Below are 21,919 nucleotides of genomic sequence, written 5' to 3'. Positions count from 1 at the left end.
GGATGAGTTATAGTTTCCCAAAGGAAAAGCTTTGCTAAGCGGGACCCCAGGCCTCAGCCAACCAATCCCCTTTCCAGAATTGTTGAGCAAAAGGAATGTGTTCCCCTTGTGTGCTTTGGTTTCATCCATGGGGGCCTCCCAAGTTGCTTGCGCCGCTGGATCCATGTAGCAAGAGAGCATGGAAAGATGAAAGACCCTTTTGCTCTTACTTCCTCCTCCCCCTTCTTGATCTCTGGGACCTACAGCTTCCCTACAGCAGAGAGCAAGGCTTTCCCATGGTCAGAGAGGTCAGCATTCCTGCCTGGGCGCTCACAAAGAGAGGAATGCGGGGAACGCACCTGAGAAATGAGCAATTCCTTTCATTCCGGGAGGCGACATGCAGAGACATATAAAAGCTGTCCAAAGCAAGCTCAGCTCCCCTTTGCGCAAGGTGGGAAGAGCTGCTTCTGTGGAGCACTTTGGAAAACATTTAATAGGAAAAGGAAATGCCGTGAGATCCATTCCATCTCAACTCAGAGGGTGAAAATGCCCACAGCTTCTCAGCCGAGTCTGTTGTGTGAATTGATCAGTCCCCACCCATGCTGAGGGCCTTTCCATATGGCTCTATCAAAGTGTGGTCCAGTTGCATAGCAGTATTTTATTTTTATTTTTTTTGCAAAGCAGTCTTGCGAAGCCCTTTTCAATGACTATAGAAGGATCATGTCCAGAAGGGTAGCTGTCTTAGTTTGCATTGCAGCAAAAAGAAAAGAAAAAAAGGACAGTGCTCTGTAGTGGTTAGAGCAGGCGTCAGCAAACTTTTTCAGCATGGGACCGGTCCACTATCCCTCAGACATTGTGAGGGGCCGGACTGTATTTTGAAAAAATAAATGAAAGAATTCCTATGCCCCACAAATAACCCAGAGATGCATTTTAAAGAAAAGGACACATTCTACTCATGTAAAAACATGCTGATTCCTGGACTGTCTGTGGGCCGGATTTAGAAGGCGATTGGGCTGCATCTGGCCCCTGGGCCTTAGTTTGCCTACCCATGGGTTAGAGTGCTGGACTAGGACCCGGAAGCCTAGGGTTCAAATCTCCACTCAGCCATGAAGCTCACCAGTCACCTACCTCTCAGGGTTGTTGTGAGCATAAAAGCGGGGGGAGAAGTTTGCATGCCACCTTGAGCTCCTTGGAGGAAAGGTAGGATATACATACATACATACATACATACATACATACACATACATACATACTACAGTGAATTTTGTGCACCTTAAAGATGTAACAAATGTTATTATAGCACAGGTTTGCAAGGAGTTCCAGCTGATCTCATAAGATGCATAGAGTGTGATCCTCAGTTGTCAGGTGTAATGGGTGTAAAGGAGTTAAAAATGTAAAGGTTGGATACAAATGGCAATGAAATGCAAATGTACAGCCTGAGACCATTCAGTTAGTGTTTAAATATATGCAACATGACTTCTCAATGCCTGTTGCTGAGCCATGATGCTGAACGCTAACTGCCTCTGACAACAGTATAGTTGGCTTGTGGTACAACGAGGTGATCTTAGTCACTGATCATAACAGTATCAGTGGTCTTACGGGACCCCACTTTAGATCACTATATCTATCACTTCACAGGGACACGGGTGGCACTGTGGTCTAAACACAGAGCCTAGGGCTTGCCGATCAGAAGGTCGGTGGTTCAAATCCCCACGATGGGGTGAGCTCCCGTTGTTCGGTCCCAGCTTTTGCCAACCTAGCAATTTGAAAGCACGTCAAGTGCATGTAGATAAATAGGTACCGCTCCGGCGGGAAGGTAAACAGCCTTTCTGTGTGCTGCTCTGGTTCACCAGAAGCGGCTTAGTCATACTGGCCCCATGACCTGGAAGCTGTCTGCGGACAAACGCCAGCTCCCTCAGCCTATAGAGCAAGATGAGCATGCAACCTCAGAGTCGTCCACGACTGGACCTAACAGTCAGGGGTACCTTTACCTTTACCTTTATCTATCACTTCAACTGTAAACACACAATTAACATTTCTCTCTCTCGCTCCATGCATTACAGCTGCTTCCAAATTCCTGGTATGTTAGAGCAGCAGCAGCAGCAGAGAATTTGTGAATCCTGATGGGAAAAAGGAGCATCCTGAGCATGTGCACTTTGGCATTTTTTAAAAAATGACTTCAAGCATGGTGCCTTCAACGACAACAGGAATGAAATGGAGTTTGTGTCTCCTGCACTGATGCTAAATGCAACCACTTGGGAATAAGTCCCATTCTGTTTTGGAGAAGGATGGTATCATTAAAAATAATAAAAGGAGCATCTGTAACAATGTACCTACCGGTACTTGGCTGGTTGACCCCTGACTTAGCCCTGAAACAGGTGTGGGGAGTCTGTGGCCCTTCAGATGCTGTCATATTATGACTCCCATCATCCCTCATCATTGGCCATACTGGCTGGGGCCGATGGGAGTTGGAGTCCAGTTCCATCTGGCGGGCCACAGGTTCCCTCCCCTCCCCTGAAAGCCTGGCTTAAAGCAGAGCAGCTTCTTATCTTTCTTCCCACCCTAAAGGATAAACAAGGGAGCAGCCCCTGAAATGGGCATTCTCTGGGCCTGCTGGGATTCCTTCTCTGGAGGGAAGGGATCAAAGCCAAGGCGAGAGGCAAGCACTTACCACCAATGCTATATGCAAGCTCCTCTAGAGATGCTTTCTAGGACCGGTACCTCTTTTATAAAGAGAAGAGGCTGATCTCAGAGTGGGGGAAATGTTTTCCCTATCTCGCACTTGCTGATTGTTCGACTGCTGAGGTCGAACTAGAGAGAAAGAGAGAGAGAGAGAGAGAGGAAGCAGCAAGGGCAGATCGCCCCTCCTCTGTCTCCTCCACACACACACCCTATGCTCTCCACCCCAATTGCTACTGGAGTCTGGGGTTCCTGCACATGACATCATTTCCCACCAATCACAAAGGGCCATTGCTTCAATGACTGCAAGCTGGGGGCCCCACTTCCCCCTGCTCATATCCAATACAAGTTCAACGGCATGCAGTGAAAACTGACCCGTCCCTGATCAGAGAGGGGTGGAGGCCGCTGGTGAGCTTCTGGTGCGGAGGGCTGTGTGGCGCGCACAACTGCACAGCCCCAGACAGCTGCCAAGGCCCCTGCACAGGAGCAGCAGGAAGACCATCTCTTCCCGCCAGTGATTTGCCTACTCACGCCACTGATCCCCAAGTCCTTGCTGTAGCTCATGCCCTCTAGCCCATGAAACAGCAAGCATCCCATAATTGACAACCACTCCATCCCTTCCTTAGGCAGGATGCTAACAGCCACTGAGCAAAATGCCCCTGTACAAATGCACACAAATGCACACCATTGAGCACAGACGCACATGTAGTGGTGGGGGAACCCACTCCTTTTGCTGTGCTCTTTTCTTATTTTTCTTTTATGCCCATAAACCAAAGCCCAGCTCTTGCTACATCTGTGCAACCAGCTCTGCTGATACAGGAGAACTGTATCCTGATACATTGGAACACATGGACTTCCTGGGTATCCTTGGTCAAGTCACCTGTCTGTCTCATATACTCACTGCAAAAAGGGGAAGTTATTGACCAATATTACTGTGTGGGAATCATAGAACCATAGAATTGCAGGGTGGGAATGGTACCCTCAAAGGCCATCTGATTCAACCCCCTACAATGCAGGAATCTGTTGGCATAAGTCTTTCTTGAGAGACAATGGAGTGAGCCTCCAAGGGTGAAGTCAAACTGCTATGTTAGCAGTACTGAAGTGACCTCTTTGGGATGCAAGTCTGGACAATGTGTATGGAGGTCCTGGGTGGCCCAGACAACAAGACTCCCCACCTCAGCCTTCCATATGTGGTCCAAAAGAAAGCAGAGTAATACATTTGACACCAGCTTGACTGCAGGAGTTGCCGGAAGGAGCCATACAAGGCACCATCCAACCATCTTAGGGATTCCATTCCAGATTTGTGTAGGGTTTACTCCTGAGTCTTTTCTTCTCCTGAAGATATCCTGCAAGGCAGCAGAGATTTAGGATCAGAGTTTTCCTAGATGGGCTACCTTCCCAGGTTGACAAGCCCCATCTGCCCCTCATTTCCCTCTACAGCATGTGCTGAAACTGCCTTCATGACCGTTGGACCCAGTATTGGTCTTGTCTGCTCAATTCACCAGAGCCTGTCTTTGTATGCAGGGGAAGACCCTAACTCACCAAGGGTTTGAGCCCCACCAGCAACCTTCATCTGGTTTAGTGGGCCAGTCAAAGCTGTTCCCGGGGTGTGGCCACTGTCACCTACTGACAGCTTCTAGGATCTACAAGTGAGAGCTGACTGCAGGGTGGGGACCCAAGGTGGACAAACTACCCCAGAAGGAGCACAACGTGTCCCCCACCAGGGGTACCACCCCTCCCCTAACACCCTATACACCTCAATGCATGAATCACAGCTAAAGAATCCCTGTTGTAGTGAATCAACAAGTCTACATACATTTTGCATGGTAAAATGTGCTGTGTAAATAAATAAGAATTAAAAAGAGGAAGGTCATTCTGAGATGGGTGGCGCTCAGGGTTTACTGTGCAAATGCAATCTGCATTTTCCTATTGAACTTTCATTTTCAACCACCTGTAGCTTGTTTTATGTGGATATGATATTCCAGTTTTCCCTTCTAGAAATATTGATCCAAGCCATGCTTTGTTATGATTTGTTTGGGTGAAATTCCCTGAGATCACAGTTAGTGAGGTGGGGTTTGTGTATGTGTATCTGTAACTCTAGCATAGCACTTGATGCTGACACTCTGATTTTCTGCATGGGCAGAGTCTAGCCCATTGAAGAAGCTGGCCATATCAACATGCTAGCTGGCTCTTTCTGAATGAACTCTGTTCCTAGCAATTGAACCACTCCACCGTCTAGTCTCCACTGAACAGGCTGAGCCTGGAGTGGTCGTGTGCTCAAAGGGGGAAAAATGAATGGGCAGGCAAGGGGAAAGACATCTAGACCCAGAGGCATCTAGGAAATGTGGAGCTCCCTGTGACATTGAAAGGGGAAGATGCTGGAATGTAGCCGGGAAATGTTGCATGAAATACAGGCTTAAGGCTTGATGACTGATGATCAAACAGTCGCTATGACTAGATGTAGGAGTCAAAACTGGCTGCTTCCCTTGGGAATTCTCCCAGTGAAACATAATAAAGCATGGTTTGGACCAGTTTTTCATCCAGAGACAATTTTTTTTTAAAGTGTCATATATCGTTAAAACAGAAAAGTGTAAAATAATACGCTTCTTATTTACCTGTAAATCACAGACTTCATCCAGGCAGACTGACAATCCAGCAGATTAAGAGCGAAGAAAGGAGTTCTTTACATTGCCATGGAAGGGTTTTCATCTAGAGACTTGTATGGAAAGACTGGGAATTTTTCTGGGAAAGGGTCTGGCACAAGGCAATATTGAGCGAACAGAAGCCAAAGAGAATGTAGGCTTTCTGAAGCCTAAAACTACTGCTGATGGCCACTGCAAAGGGGACTCTCAGACATTTGCACACTGTTTGGAGCATCCTTCGCCAACCTGGTGCCCTCCAGATGTTTTGGACTACAATTCCTATTGTTATAAGAATTTTAAGGTCATATATATATATAAAATTAAATGTTAATAACTGTATATATAAACCACATGTCTGAAACCCCACAGATTAGGTCCTGAAGAAATTGACCTCAAATATTTCTCTCAAGGTCAAAGTGGGAAACCTCCCCATTGTCTCTTTCCTCACAAATCCTGTCTTAAGGGCACATTCAAGATATGAACAGGGTGTGAGCCTGTGACCTGTGACCTAGATTCAGGAATTAAGTAGTTATCATAACAAAGAGTGGCCAAAACCCAGATAATGCAATCAGGTAACTTGCCAGACAGGAGATAAACAACACACTCAGTTTTCTGTTGTAGACCGCCTTTTCTGTGATGTAGGTATGATGTATCTGGGGAATGGTCTTGGGCTACACCCCTTCTGTGATGTATGTATGATGTTTCTGGGGGTGGACTTGGACTCCAGGGCGGGCAATTTAAAATGTCTATATAAGGGCGGGCACACCTTTGTTCTGGGTCCTCCTCCTCTCTCCTGCGTGTGGAGGAGCACCCTGTTGCAACAGCATTAATAAAGATCAGGCTTACTAGCTGCCTTGCTTCTCAATATTCTCTGGTTGGCCTCTGTTATTTTCTCCTACCAAGAGAGAACCTAAAAAGAGGACTCTATACGGGCTCTTGGGTACCCCATAAGGGAAAAAGAGCAGTTTTTTTTTCTTATATCACTATCATCTCCAATCTTGATGGCACCTGTGTCGCAAAGTATATGCCTGAACCCACATCTGTGTGCAGCACTCGTGTGTATTCATTCACACAATACCAAGAGGTCTGGGATTTTTTGCTAGAGTTATGATGCGTGTCCGCATTGTGTTTAGCTCCAGTCCCAGGTCCGCAATAAGTTCTTACACAAAAGAAATAAAAAACACTTGGTGTATTGTATGAAATGAAATTGACAGAATGTATAAATGTGTACGACACATACACACCTTCATCTAAAGAGCAAAATAATCTCTACTCTCAAACGCCGACAGAAAGTGAGTGTGACAATTTTGCCACAGAATCTACACTAATGGCAAATCAAAAAATGGAAAATGGAGGGTAGTGGGTATACCTGTCCTTAAGGCAAAGTGTGTGTTGGTTCTTTGAAAGTGCCGAGTAAGTTCCTTGTTTGAGCTTGGAGAGCTAACTAACCTTTGAAAATCTAGGGCTTATGTACTAATTTTAGCCAATGCAAAGCCAAGTAGCTCAGTTGGTGGACCAAGAGACACTTAATCTCCAGGTCATGAATTCGAGCCCCACATTGGGCAAAAGATTCCTGCATTGCCGGGGGTTAGACTAGATGACCCTCATGGTCCCTTCCAACTCTAGAATTCTATGACTATGATCTTGACTAATGGAGAAAGGAGGGAGCCTCTGAGATGAGCAGTCCCTATAATTCCAGTATTTCTATTGTTTCTTCCCAGAGTTCCCTACCTATTTCCCGTTTTGTTTATTCTGCTTATTTAAAAGTTGAAAGAATATAATCCTAGTGAGGAAGGACTAAACTGGTTGTGCTTGTTTGCTTCCTGTCTTAAAGTTATTTTGTCTGTATAAGCAACCATTCTTTAACAGGAGGTGTTGATTAGATTTTACTGGTAACTAGATTACATGTGCTGATCTTTATACAAGGTATTAGGAACTCAGGATATCTCCTCAATGCCTTCCAGGATACATTTGAGATAAGACTGGTAGCAGGATCAAGAAAGTTCATAATGGGGATCTCCTGTCATATTAAGTTATGCCAACCTTTTTACACATGCCATTATCTGCAGTGACACCCCTATTCACATGTGGTTGATGAAGGCTGGTTTGGAATACATGGGTTGAGTACAGGGATCAAGGGAGCTTTTACTGGACACATGTTAAAAGATGACAGCTGCCCAGACTGGGTCAAACTGATTCTGTGCTTCAGCCTGGAAGCATTTCTATGATGTTCCCACATATATTTATTTCTCTGCCAAACCTCACACTATGAGTGAGCTGACCTAGATTGCTTCTGGGTCAGCTAGAAGGCAATATGATGAACTGACTTTCAGTGCTCAGATTGTCTGAAGAGCACCAATGAGGGTCAATCTGACCCAAGGCAACGTATTTTTTAAATGAAAATTCACAAGATGCAGTCTGTTAAAACAAAACTAAGAGTCTTGTGACACCTTAAAGGCTAACAAGTGCCATAATGCATACGTTACTTTAAGATGCCATGAGATCTTTTTTTGGTATATGTGTGAAGGTACTTTTAATTAAGGGACGTGGGTGGCGCTGTGGTCTAAACCACAGAGCCTAGGACTTGATGATCAGAAGGTCGGTGGTTCGAATCCCCGTGATGAGGTGAGCTCCCGTTGCTCGGTCCCAGCTCCTGCCAACCTAGCAGTTTGAAAGCACCTCAAAGTACAAGTAGATAAACAGGTACTGCTCTAGCGAGAAGGTAAACGGCGTTTCCATGCGCTGCTCTGGTTCACCAGAAGCGGCTTAGTCATGCTGGCCACATGACCCGGAAGCTGTACACTGGCTCCCTCAGCCAATAAAGCGAGATGAACGCAGCAACCCCAGAGTCGTCTGCGACTGGACCTAATGGTCAGGGGTCCCTTTACCTTTACCTTTACTTTTAATTAGGCCTGGCAGTCAGCCCATCCATTAGAAAAATGTGTGCTTCTCAGAATGATGCTCTGCAGCTGGCATCAATCAAAGAGCTTCTCAAGTCTCTTAAGCCTCTACCTGTTTCACAATCTCAGCTCCCGCCTAGTTTGATTGGTGGTTTTGTTGAACTTAATGTAGGAGGAATATTTCTTTTTTTGTAGGTGGCATCATCAATCTACATAAAAACAACAGACTCCTGTGGCACTTGGAACTATAATACTTTCCTCTTTACTTTCTGAACACCATGCTGTTGTTGTTGTTTAGTCGATTAGTCGTGTCCGACTCTTCGTGACCCCATGGACCAGAACACGCCAGGCACTCCTGTCTTCCACTGCCTTCTGCAGTTTGGTCAAACTCATGTTTGTCGCTTCAAGAACACTGTCCAACCATCTCGCCCTCTGTCGTCCCCTTCTCCTTGTGCCCTCCATCTTTCCCAACATCAGGGTCTTTTTCAGGGAGTCTTCTCTTCTCATGAGGTGGCCAAAGTATTGGAGCCTAAGCTTCAGGATCTGCCCTTCCAGTGAGCACTCAGAGAGAGGCCTTAGACCTAAAAACTAATGAGAAGGAATGACTGCTGGAAGGAGCACAGAGAGAAGATATGCCATGGTGCATCTGCAGCATCACAATCAGATGCCTTTATCTGCCCTAGCTGCAAGAAAACATGTCTCTCCCATATTGGTCTCTACAGCCACAGCAGGCGCTGTAAGCTTCCCACAGTTTGACTTCACCACCAAAGGCACACCCCTCCATTGTTTCCCAAGGCAGATGGATAATGGCAGATGGATAATGGTCACCTGGCTAGTCTGGGCCATTCTTTTGAGAAAGGAAATACCTTAGTTCTTGAATCCAGGTCACAGGCCTACCCTGTTCATACACTAAATATGCTCATTTGGAGAGGTTTTCCAAGATATTCCCTTCTGCAGAGGAATATTTGGGATCATTAAGAGTCAAGATGGTTTCAGGATTGCTCTCCTGTACTATTTCAGACATGTGGTTTATATACTTATGTATGTGTTTTTACCTTATGCACTTATGAAAATTCATTTCATTACACCTTAGAATTCTTATAAAACAGCTATTGCACACCATCAAATATTTATTTCATCCTATCTTGAAAGATGGCCCATTCCTTCCTATGTATTGAGGATTTACTGTGATTTGTTTGCAGAGAGGTTATACATTGTTGCATGAAGCAATTGTTATCTAACACTTTCCAGTGCATTTCCAACCTTATTGCCTAAAGCCCAATTTTCTGGAGAAGCAGGTTTGTCACACAAGAGGCCCAAATCAATGCTAATGGTACAACGTGAATTTGATGTTTGTCCTTGCTAACAGACAAACACCCTCCTCGCCCCATCTCAGTGGCGTAGCGTGGGGGGTGCAGGGGGCCAGCCGCACTGGGCGCAACATCTGGGGGGGCGCGCTCGCACTCGAGTGCTAAAATCCACGGGTTAGGGAGCACAAATTACTTGCCTTGCCCCAGGTGCTGACAACCCACACTACGCCACTGTCCCATCTGAAGCAACTCCACACCAAAAGTGGTCCACTTCACAGAGATAGGAAGCTAAAACTCCAGAACCAGCCTCTGCAACAAACTCTGATGCAAACTCTGATCGCCATATCTATCTGAGTAATAGCACCATTATGGAACCAAACAACACCAATCATACCATCAAGGGTTCATTTGCCTGCACATCTTCCATTCAAACTGAACTGCCTCTACACAATGGGCACAAAACAGATGTTAAAATGATAAAATCATTTCAATCCCCCTAGTCATTCAGTAAGAAACAGATTTGCAAGCCACAGTACTTCACCATGATGAATGAGATTTCAGTGGGAAACTACCAAGTTGGGATTCATATGCAGATTTGACACTATCAGATCTGGACTGAATAGAAACTGGGAGTGGCTAGCTCATGATGTGTTTATGTATACTATTCATCTTGCTTTAGCTTTCCCTTATCACTTGGGGGTGGGTCACTCCCACTCTTACTGAACCTTTTCTCCTTTTCAGTTGATTGCATTTAACTCTGCATCAGAATGGGGCACACCTATCTCTTGCATTGCTGGCCTGGTCTCAGGGATTTATTTCCTAAAACTCTTCGCCCTTCTCTTCTTCTGACTCTGCTCAGGTAACCACCACTCATGTATGTACTGTAAAAGTGACCTGTGAAAGCTAAAGCTACAAAACCAAGGCTACATACACACAAAAATCTGCTGCAAGTGTCACTCTACATTCTCCATAGGACAAACCTCCCAGTCACTATGGAGGACAATAAACATCTACAAATCTGCCATTAGAAATGACATGTAGGAAAACATCTCAAGCACTCAGTACGCTGTCCTTCTGATCTGAAGGTGACAACACCTGAGCAAAGGAATGTCAAAGGGAGGCTCCAATGCGAAACTGCAAGACAGCTCATCAAGATCTTTTAATTCTATTTAATTAGGCCTGAAGAGCAACAATGAGTTCGGATCACACACTATAGATACTAATTAGCACAGCCTTTTTAAGTTGATTACTCCATCATCTGTCACTTGTTGTCAAAGGTTACTGTGTTTATTTTGTATACATTCCAAGCTTAATTCAATTTTCACTGGATACTTCTTGCCTTTTATTCTGTTCTTACTTCACTGCTTACTGTCACACACACCCATACTTGTAAACTGAGTACTTCATGTATCTGATAAAACTGGAAGCTATTACATAGTTTAATTTCTGCTAGCTCTTTTTATATTTTTTTGTAAACCGCTTTGTAAGGCTCGCCTGAAAAGCAGCATATAAATATCTCAAATAAATAATAAAGAAACAAACCGTGCACTCCTATGCATGCCTTATTCCCAGGCAAGTGAGTATAGGATTGCTGTCAAAGCCTGCAAGTCTAGATGCTTTACTTTGATGCAGTTCTAATAATTAGCACATAGTTAATAGGATGTGATTGGGTGATACTGAGCTCTGACTGGGCAAATCCAATATTGCACAAGCAGATGTCCACTCATGTTCTGGGACTTCCCCTTCTTCTCTTGCCACCCCTTGCTCCCCTCAAAACTGCTCTGGAGGGTCCCTGACCCCTTGGAGTAGATTTAGAGGACATGCAAGGGGAGGGGAGTGAAAGGGGAAGTCCCATTGCATGAGTGGACATCTGCTTGTGCAATATTGGACTGCTTGTGCAATCAGTTCTTCTTCTGAATGGACAAACTGGATACAACCCCAAACCTGTAGTCATTTGGTTAGGGCTAGGGTTGATGGGAGTTGGCACTGAGTTGGCAAAGGAGAAATACATAGATGGAGGGTGTGTGTGTGTGTGTACAAACACACGTATATGATACAAATAGGTACGTATGGGTGTAAACACACAGATCCCATTCATTATCATCATATGGGTTTCATGTACAAATCGCACAAGTATGTGTGCCTCTTCCACACCCAGCCAGACCTCTCTTTCCTCACCAGGCTGCAGGAGGTTTTGCTTGTAAACAGCAGTCACTTAGTAACACTCCTAATCGGTTGCCGCTGGACGATTATTCATCCCAGGCTAACCTTAAACCCTGCCCCTTCTCTGCAAGGCACCCTTAGAACAGAGGAAATTCCACAGCTCTGAGGTGATGTGAAACAAAACATGAGCTGCCATCCCAAGTCCCAGCCAAACTCTCTCTCTCTCCTCCCTGCCCCCCCTCTCTCTGACACTTTCCAATAAAGCAGGGCTCTCCCTCTGCATATCCACCCCTTCCCCCCTTCTTCATCCTTTTCTGGTTTAGGCATTGTAACCCGATAGGCTGGAAATGCAGTTTCTTTCATCTTCCATTTCCCACATCCTGAGAGTCTGGAGAGAAGGAGCCCACCCAGAGAAAGGAATTCCAGGCATGTGGCTTCCTTTCCATCCCCCAGCCCCCCATGTGGCTCCATTCACAAAGCAGATTAGCAATGGCAAGAAGACCTCCATTGAGCCTCTCCCCACAACTCTTCCCTTCCTCCTCCCCCTCTCCCCCCCAAAAAAAGAGGAGAGGGGAAAAGCACTCTATAGGAAATATCCCAGGTACAAACGATGCCTTTTCTGCAGTATCAGGGCAAAACTTCTCTGTGGTCCTTCTTCCATCCCCGAACAGAAAACCTGGCTTTTAAACTGGGCTTCCCTCTTTTATCACAAGGAATGGAATTCAGAATTCTTCCTTGGTCTGAAAGAAGCCTGAAAGGCAAATAACAAGCATTCTTACACACCCAACAAATAATATAGTGGTGGCATCATGATCTATGGGAGATCTTAAGGCATGCAGAAGGGTGGACAACTACAAAGAAGTGTAAGTCCAGAAGGTTCAAACCACAGCAGCAGTACCAGCAGATAATCACTCTCATTAAAAGCACATTGGTTTTTAAGAGCTCAAGCTTAATGCTTGCACCACCACCACCACCCCCCGCTGCAAAAGAAAAAAAGTGCTGTGCATCCATAACTCATGCTGGCCATAGGGAGTTGTGTGTTACCAGCACCGAAAGTGAAAATATGTGGTGGAGAATCTGTGAGTGATTAAGTATGAAGTCTTTAGCATATCATCTCCTTGAACTCAACTTCCAAACAAACATGCCAGATTGGGAGACGGATATTCATCTTCTCATGTTCCACAGACAGAAGCTGAGGAGTAATTACATTTAATGGCTTCAAAAAGTTTTAGTGGTGGTGTTGGGTTCCTGGTCACTTGCTTTCCTTCCCATGGGCAGCCCACATCTCCTTAATGTCAGTTGAAGATTGGAAGACTGAATTCAAAATCTAATTTAGGGATGAAGAACATGGAAACACTCCAGGTGTGGAGTTACCAACTCGCATCAGCCCCAGCCGACATAAGCCGTGGTCAGGGATGAAGGGAGATGAAGTCCAGCAACAACGGGAAGGCAATAGGTTCCTTATGCCTGCTCTAGTCTGACAATTGCCCATTCATGAACAGAGCTAATTGAAGCAGGAAAGGAACTAGGATGTGGGGGAACTTGGTGTTCTTCCATGCTCTCCTGCAGATGTATTGTGCCACCTTTAGCCAGCTGCTGCTCAAGAACAGCTCACACATTACTCTTGCATTCACTCCCAGGCAAGTGCATGGTGTTCACTCTGTTCTGACACTGCTCCAGAACTCCCTGAACACAAGCTGTTGACATGAAGGCCGGTTGCTCTAAGTCTAAGGCAGAGATGGCCAGAGTCTGTGGTTTTGAGAGGCTAGTCTACCCACCAGAGCATGGTATATTTTGCTGCACCACCTAGTTCTTCTCTGGATGATCAAACTGTATAATAACGTTATGTTAACCAAAGTGTTACATATAAGCCAGCAACATGCAGTGGAAAGAGCTGAGCTAGGACTGGGGACCTCTGGGTTCAAACTCCCATTTAGCCATGAGGTTCTCTCAATGACCTTGGGCTGGTTGCTCTCTCTCAGCATAGCAGAGTTGTTTTGAAAGCAAAATAGGAATAGGGAGGGAGGGAGCCAGACATGACTTCTTTGGAGAAGTGGAATAGATAACGAAAATCAAACACAAATTTGAAAAACAACTTCCTTTTTTTCTGACAGGTTTAAATGGTGGGCAAAACTTTTACCTGGCTTTGGGTCATCTCCAATTAAGTTCTACTCAGAGTAACCCATTTAAGTTAATGGACCTAAGTTAATCGTGTCCATTAATTTCAGTGGATCTATTCTGAATATAACTATTGTTGGGTACAGTTTGGGAAGTCTACAGAGGTTTGGATGGCCTTTATGTAGCCACCACTGTTCTAGGGCAATAGCAATAATTTGCTTGCCTCTATCTGGCAAAATGACAACCTCCGAGTTAGTACCATTCTAATACCTGAATTATATGGTCTCAGAACAGAGTACAGTGCAGCAATTACCCCACATAAAGGTGCTGTTAAAGCGGCTTCAGACTTTACCTTTGATATTTAGAAACCAGCTACCCAGTTCAAAATACACATGTTTGTAGATATGTGAATGATGTGCAGAGACATACATTGTGGTTTTAGCCCACGATAAAACTTGAGCAGGGGCTCAGCCCCATTCAGGCAGCTTGTTGATGTGAATCATGTGAGCTGCAAATTATGTGGATGGATGCCTTTCATCAATGATGTGTTTATTTTGCCAGCGTACAAAATTGTGGGATGTGTTCAGCTAAGCCCTACTCAGTATACCCACTGAAATGAATAAACCTAAGTTAGTCATGTTCATGAACTACTCCGAGTAGGACTAGCATTGCATACCACCCATAATGTCTGAAATGGGCTTAACCTCTGTCTCTGTTTCCTGTGTACAAGCAGAGGGAGGCGGGAAGCATATTGCCTTCCATTCAGGAACAGCCCAAAATAAACATACATATGTGTTGATATTTCAGCAGCTTCAAACAAATGCTGTGCTATGTACTCACAATCTCCTAGGAGATACAGAAGCATTAACTGATTTTGCTGATGAATGCAATACTCCGGATATCGCAAAAAGTAGAGTGACATATGACAGATCACAGAGCAATCAATGATAGTCTGGGGATAAAACATGGATCTTATGGCTTCAGAGAGGATGCACTGACCCTTAGCATGTCCTTCCTCATTTCCATGTGTCTAGCATTTTGGGGGCTCTCAGCCTTGTGCTTCAGCTACAATTAACTTCCTTCCTTTGCAAGAGTAAATTAGAAGGAACGATACCCTTGATTGCCTGGCCATGGAAAATCATTTAGAACGCATCTAACATGTATTGACTTTTGCTGAATCCAAGGCTCAAGTTTTTATAATGTTATGGTACCAGACAGAATGCTCATATTTTATAGCATGCACGAGCCTGCTTGAATTATTTTTGTTTTAACGCAGAATTTAGTAACGAACCCAGCAAGCTCCCAGGACAGAACGCATTGCAAGTCCAGTACTGACAGCCAAGGAAAGACACTCCAGTTATTTGTGTTCAGTGAATTGAAACCACAAGCTGGTTTTGATACCAACCGTTAAAAAAAAAAAAAACACCCCACAAAAAACCACCCTGATTCACTAATTATAATAGTAGAATCCCAAGAGAAAGAAGGATCTAAATAAGAGGAGGCTGAGAGAAAGTTGGGAAAGAAAGAAATATGCATGTAAGCTGAGTAAGGGACACTGCAGTTCCAAAGGCCCAGCACAACAATCAAGGGATAAAGCAGTAATTAGGCCTGATTATCATGCAAGGCAGCTCTGGTTGGATTGGAATGCAGCTGAAGAGACTGAAAAACTGGATGGATTGTTTGCAGTGCTGGGGACTGACCCTTTGTGTGGAGGCTGCTTCTCAGCCAGCACACTCTGGGCCCCTCCACAGGTCCTCTTTTATTGTGGATTTATGATTATTTGTTTTCATGATGGTATTGGGGTGGTTATACATGATTCCACTTTCAATACCATTTGCCCCTGCAAACGTTTTAGGGTGGCCATGCCACATCACTTTCAATCAGTGCATGCCCCTTAGCTTCCTGCTGAAATCTATGGCTTTGTATACAACCAATGTTCTGGGTGTGTGTGTCCTGCTTTTGCTGCACAGTAGTGCGCCTCCAGACAGCAATGATGTGGTAACACTGGGGACTGCAGCAGAACGAAGTGTGTATGGCCCATTATAAACCCACCACTAATGCACTATTACTGCATCGATTACACGTTGCAAAATAACACCGGTCTGGCGGAATCCAGACAGAAAAATTAGTTGCAAATGCAAAATGTGATCTTATACGAACACAACATGTTGCTAACACAGCAGCGAGAGGATGCTGGCTTCTGGAATAGAAAAATGTTTTTTCACATGCCCCAGAACCTAACTTTTCTTTTTATCTTTCGCCCCACTCTCTTTCTTTACAGGTTATTTTGTGCTCAGTCTGCCAGTCTCAAAGTGAGAAGGGTTACAGTTTGCACCAGTGTAAAATCAGTTTCCATTGGCAGAGCTCTAGGTGCTTGCTCCAGGTCTGAGTCTGAGAGAGCAAGAACTACAAGCAAACTTTATGCACAAGCAAATGAGAGGATTCCTACTGGCAGAAGTGCTGATCCTCAGGAAAGGAGGAAACGCTTGGAGGGGTTACAACAAAGTGGTGTGGCTCCTTCCTGCGCAACTAGTTCATGCTTTAAAGAGAAACCAGAAGTGAGGGACACTGGATATCTTGCACTACCAACACCGCACTTCCCCATGTGTGGACTAGGGGATCCATTACAATGCCTGGGGTTCCACAGGTGTGCTCTGTGGACAAACAGAGAATCAAGGCAGATTAAGCATGAGCGCTATGTGGCTTCCAGCTCTCAAGTGCATTGAATGAATGCACACGAGAGCCAAAAATATAATTGCAAAGAAGTACCCTGCAGAAGAAGGTGCTAAAGTGAACTGCAATAACTAATGAGGAACTGATATCCTTGGCAGCTTGTACTGTAACTTGAGGTGATAGTGGGAGGAGGGGTATTTGATATCAACTGGGAAAGTAGGTTACTCTAAACAAGCACAAGAAAGGGAGCAAGCTGGAACCTTTTACATCTTTTTTTACATCTGGAGTATTCTAATTGTTTAAACAAGGGAACCATGAAATCCAAAGTGAAACGAGGGAAATATTCAATGAAATCAAATATGCTTTGATTTCTGTAGAAGGAGACATTTACGCACAATTGACTCCATGTGGGGAATAAAAATACTTTTTCTGGTAACCACTCTGAAGAAAAGCCATTGTATCAGGGACAAGAGTCGTGTAACAGTGTGATTTTGCTAGGTCTGTGCCTCCCTCTCCTCATGGATGTCAAGACAACAGAACTTCCCCAGCGTCACTGACCAATTTGCGATCATTTTTCTATAGTAGCTACTGGGATCAAATTTCAGCGGAGAGCTTTGCTGTCTACCTGGCTAGATGTGGTATCACAAGCAAGAATGAGTGCTCACTCAGCGTCTTCGTGGGGCGGGGAATATCACCATTTGGTGCCTGTGTGAAAATTGACTTCCTCGAGAGCTTGTTTATGCAACCAGGAATATATCTGTCAGTGTTTCACAGCTTATTGATTTAGGGGGGTTATTTTTTCTGGGATAAGCAATGCTGTATCATGTTTGTGGCCGTGGCAGTGAATCCTCACCGCAAACTTGGGTCCTGGAGGAGATTGTGGCAGGGCAGGGGTGGGGAAAGAGTGTCATGATTGTAGAGTGGGGGGGGGGGAGAGAAAGGATGAGAAGAAGGTAGACAGAGATGAGGAGGAAAGAAAGGGATGAGCAAGAATGTGTGTGTATATAAGTATGTGTGCAAGAGACTGAGTCAGTGAGATAAGACAAGACACAGAGATGGATGGGAGAAAAAGAGTGAAGGGAGAAAGTGGCAAGGGAGGCACCAAGATGAGGAAGAAGGTGTGGGGACAGAAAGTGCCACAGTAGAGTAAAAGAGTGCCTCTCATTGATTTGGAACTTAGATGGAAAATGGGGATAGATGCAGGGAGAGAGTCACACACCTCAGAATTTACTAGCCCAGCACACCCTTCAACATTTCTCTGATGAAAGTAAGGCCATCCTATTCCATGATGATGATGACGACAACAACAACTTTATTATTTATACCCCACCCATCCTACTAGGTTGCCCCAGCCACTCTGGGTGGATTCCGATATATAACATACTAAAACATCAAACATTTAAAAACCTTCCCTATACAGGGCTGCCTTCAGATGTCTTCTAAAGGTTGTATAGTTACTTATCTCTTTGGCTCAGAGGTCACATAACTCCATACTCTTCAACATATCTCTGTTGAAAATAGGGACGTCCTACCATACCCTCCAATATTTCTCCAGTGTAAATAGGGATGCCCAAAGGAAAAGTGGGACATTCCGAGATCAAATCAGAAACCAGGACGGCTTCTGTAAATCTGGTACTGTCCCTGAAAATAGGGACACTTGGAGGATCTGGCCCAGACCTTGAATGCAGGCCTCTGATCTTTATTTGCATGGGAACTCCATGCATTAATCTTGCATTCCTGGGTAAGCATGTGGATTTTGATATGCTGCAGTCCTATAACCACCTCACCTGGGAGGAAGTTGGGACATCTGAGCAGAGGATTGTGCTGACAGTGTATTAGCCGCATTAATCTCCCAATAAGAAACCACTGATTTATATGGTCACATTTAAGGAAATTGTTCTCCCTCAGGACTATTATGTATGTGAACAAGCCCTGGGAAATAAAAGCCTGGTGTGAGCAGCTAACCACAGAAAACCTGGCCTTCAGTGAATGGTGGGAATTACCGGTAAATGCACAATTTGCAGTTACTTCCTTCAAGTCGGGGATCAGGAACCTGTGGTCCTTCAGATTTTGTTGGATTATAAATTCCATAATCTCCTACTATTGGCCAAAATGGCTGGGGTTGATGGGAGATGGGAGTTCAATAACATTTGGATGGCAAAGGTTAGAAACTTCCTGCTTTAAGTGCTGAATTTCAGATTCATTCTGATCTTTGTGCAAACAACATGCAAAGGCTAACATGCTGGGCAACTACTAGCATTGTCTGTTAATGACAAGCTTCTGTACAGCTGCATCTGAAACTCATGGCTGCAGCTGGGTCAATGCCCAGAGGCAATAAGGCCTTGGGGTACACAGACTTCTGCTCTGCCTGTTGCAAGATCAGTCTAACTGCATGTCCTTCAGCACACCAAAGCCCAATGATACCAGCCACAAATTCATTCTAATCACTTGTCTTATTGAAATCACCACTCCGTGTTGACACAAATCAGTTTCGACATATAGATCATGGAAAGAGTCAGACAGCTTTCGGTTGATTGTATATCCCTGCAGGTTAGACGATGCATGTTAATAGGGCAGCTTTGTCCAGTGTTTGTAAACAGAGAAGATTAGATCTAGGGCTGCCAGCTTGGCACCTTATGCCATCAGTTTAAAGAATTCAGCGATAATCCATTCAGAACAGAATGCAGGCTTCTTAGTACTAATTCACATGACTGCTGAGTGCAGCGCTGGACACTTTAAATAGCAGATTGACGTTTGCTTGAGGTGAACGGGTCATGTGAGGCCCAAATCTCCAGAAAGTGTGTGGAGACATGCGTAACTGTGGTGTGGACTAACAGCTGAAACCCCTCTCACAACCCCATTCACCAAGGAGAAAGCTAGAATCTAAGCAGAACTCAAAACAACCAAATCATTCTCGTTGGTAATCAGCTAACAGGGGAGGAAATCTCAGTCAGCAGGGCAGGTCATTTAAGGAAATAAATGTTTATCATTTATGGTTGTACCTTTTCACTTAAGAAAATGGAAGGGGGAATTTGTCATGGTTGAATGACTTTAGCTTTCAGGTTAATTAGTTCTGATCCATTCTTGCTGGGGGTTTTTAGCCAGACCATAATGAAAGAAGGGGATGAGACAGAACATCTGCTTCCAAAATGTGTCTGGGGTGACTGTTCCTTTCTCTGTAGGCCATGCACAGTCTCTTCTTCCCCTTGTTTTCTGTATGTCATGCTCCCACACATTAAAAATAATGTTAGAAGTGGGCACTCTGGACCAAGGGAAAAGCTAGCTGCCTGGATCTGTCAGAGCTCCTTTGTCTTTAACAGTTTTTGCCTGTGTCAGGCAGCTGGTGGCAACAGAAATGGAGCCGCTCCTGGTAAACACTAAGGTGCAAAATGAACCTGAGAAAACAACATTTTCAATTCTTTCATTTACCATTCAGATAGGATCACTTGCCCCCAAACATGCCAGGGACTGTATACAAGCAAGTGAAATGCTGAGAAGATTGAATGAATGCTGCTGCTGAATAATACTTTGGGTATTATTCAACTAAATATGTGCAATAAAACTTTCCCTGCTCTCCTCTCCGCATGCATTCCCATATCTGCTCTATAGGGTTGGGGAAACCCTAAGACATACGTACTTGGCGGTGGGAGCAGAGGGAGATAACATTCCATTGTGCAAGGAGGAATGCTTGCTCTCACAGAATGCTCTCCTTAGCACTGCACTGAATACAACCCTCGTATATTATTGTGTTGGTGTTTTCTACAGAGAGTATGAAAATCAACAGCCACTGCTATCTCAGAATATGATTTACATTGACAACCAAATTTTTATATTTTTAGAAAAAGACTTGGAAGTGATAACAATAAAGCTTGGGAGTGGGATCAACTATTCCCTTTTAAACTAGGCTGATGGGCCAAGGTCAGGCAGGGAAAACAGTTCTCTCTAATCTGAAGTGGGGACTCAACTGAGGTGAGGAGGAAAGATTGACCCCTGGCTGAGCAGGGCTGTCTTCCCATCCATCCCTTCCAGACTAGAAACGCATATATACCATAACTGAGCCTACAAACCAGACACAAACCCTGCCATTTATCCATTGAGAATAGTTATAATAATAATAATTTATTATTTATACCCCACCCATCTGGCTGGGTTTCCTTCTTATTACCTTTAGGGTCATTTTCAGACATCTCATTTACAGTTTTGCTAGGGCATGTAATAGATCTCTTTAAAAGAGTCTTTTCCCGCCCATTGCAAGGCTTTTGACAGACATACTGATCAATGCATTGAGTCATGTCTCTTGCACCTCATTCACACTCTCCAATTGATTAGATTAGAGTTGGGGCAGGCCTTAAATTGTTGGTATAGTCAGGCCAGCTTGAGTTAATGGCCCACTAAATTTGGGTCCTTAGGGTAACAAAGAAAGTGGCTTTGTGCCAGAGGGGAAATGGGTGGGCCTCCCTCCCTCCCCAGCTGTTGGTGAGAAGGGTCAGAGTTGGGTTAAAAGCAGGCTGCAGGCAGAAACCTGAGAGGGAGAGAAATATTTGATTTCTGCTTGACTCCAAGGCTGTGGCTACAGGAGAAGCCAGACCTTCTTGGGGTGTTAATGTTGTGAGACCCTTTGCCATAGCTCAGGTTGTATATATGTGTAAATAAACCATATATCCTAAAGACACCACAGTCTCCACTGCCCCTCATTCAAGCACCTGGACCCCTGGGGGTCTTGCACCATTTGAAGAGTGGGGTGGCATGCAACAGTATGTACCTTTGGCCACAATCATAGAATGAGTTGCTGGAATTGTCATTCTGTTTGTTCAGTGTCCTTCCCTTATATGTCCTCAAGTTAAATCTCCTTTCCCCCCCCCTTTATTCTGCCCTTCCTCCACGGAACTCTGGAAAGTGTATATGACAGCCGCTTCCAAATTATCCTGTGATGTATTTTAAGCAGAGAGGCAGTGAGATTGGCCCAAGATGACACAGCAACCGACACAGCTACATGAGGACCTGAAGTCCTAAGTCAGATATTCTAACCATTACCCTACACTGATGCTCAAATCTCTGGCAGACTGGAGGTAGGGTTTGTCAGGATGCATGTATAACCTGCTCTTTCATGTCCTACAGTGAGATTCTTTTGGAATAGTGGATATTACAGGAGAATTATGTTTTTCAAGTACATAATTTACCCACAGTTACTAAAAACCTCTTTGCTCTTGAATGATTCCAGGAGAGGTTGCTATAAACTAAAGAAATAGTGCATGAAGCACTATGCCACTGTTTTCCAATGTTGGAGAATATGGAATCAGTTCTCTTTGCTCTAAGAATTCATATAAATAAATTGTCCATACATAAACCAAGGTACACAACTTCCCAGGCCACCCTTTTATAGTTGCCATATTTCTTTCCACTAAGAACAAAAAAGCTAATCATGCTTTTTTAAAGAACTTTTCAACTAAAAAGG

This window comes from Podarcis filfolensis (genome assembly GCF_964270895.1).
Source record: "Podarcis filfolensis genome assembly, chromosome: 6".
NCBI lineage: Eukaryota > Metazoa > Chordata > Lepidosauria > Squamata > Lacertidae > Podarcis > Podarcis filfolensis.
The sequence above is the reverse complement of the archived record's forward strand: the minus strand, read 5'-3'. Positions refer to the sequence as shown.